We start from the raw sequence: 1100 nt of genomic DNA on the forward strand, positions 1-1100 counted from the left end.
ATGTTTAATGCCCCGGCCCTGCCCTGCCCCGCCCCTGCGCTCTGTCAGGCTCAGCCCTGGCCATCAGTACAGTCCTGGTCACAGGCCCATACAGCACCAGGCAGCACGCAGAACCAAAGGATAACTTATGTTCAATTTTGTACTTCAGTTAATGTGTAAATTCAAATGTGCAAGATATTTCACGAGCGGGACCAGTACTATACTTCCAGTTTGCTGGTGCGACTCGTCGTATAATTTGCATACATAATACTCAAAAGGTGTTTTGGCAATTCTTTCCGCAAACAATTACATAAAGAAGTGCAGGTGCATGGTTTTAAATAATCTTATTTTCTATAGTCAAATGATGTCAATGTGTCCTATCTTTTTGCTCAAGAGTACTTTCTCCGTTAATTACTGGATGCTCTTTTTTTATACTGAGTAGGGCCCCTCTCTGCTTGCGCCTGGTCTCTTACGGGGGCAGAAGGCAGAGAGCAGAGGCAGCGTCGGGATTTTTATTTTAATCATCTGTTCGGCATTAATGGTCTCAAGCTGTGCTGCCTCCATACCGGGCGAGAGCGAACAGAGCCGAGAGCGAGAGCAGGGGGCATAAGGAGCTGAAGCGAAAGATGTGCCCGCGCAGCAGGGAGCGAAAGAGGCGGAGCAGGAGAAGCAGATATTTTGCCCTTGTGCGTGGTCCTGCGTGTGTGTGAGAGAGATAGAGAAGAACCGTGAGGTGGCGTGTGGTGTCCTTTGTTCTCTACGCGTACACTGTCATTTTCAGCGCTCTTCTACCCGGTGGAGGGTGACGTCTGTGTCGAACAGAAACTTAAAGTGCGTAATACTTGATACAAGTGTTTAACTTTAGTTACGTAGTCCTGCCGGTAGGCAGTGAGCAAGTGTTCAGTGACATTTGAATATGTATGACACATCTGCAAGAATACAGGTTCGCCCCTGGAAGAGCGAAAGGGGTCACTCGTGTATTTTTCTGTGTGCACGCTTCTGGTATATTTTTGAATTTTCTGAATTTTATTTCGAGGTTCTTCAATGTATTTCCATGTAAAGTTAGGTATTTCGTTGGATTTTTTTGTGTACTTTTACAAAGCTTTTTTGAGCCCCCCCCC

Source organism: Frankliniella occidentalis, unplaced genomic scaffold (assembly GCF_000697945.3).
Source record: "Frankliniella occidentalis isolate FOCC.00 unplaced genomic scaffold, Focc_3.1 Scaffold33, whole genome shotgun sequence".
Classification (NCBI taxonomy): Eukaryota; Metazoa; Arthropoda; class Insecta; order Thysanoptera; family Thripidae; genus Frankliniella; species Frankliniella occidentalis.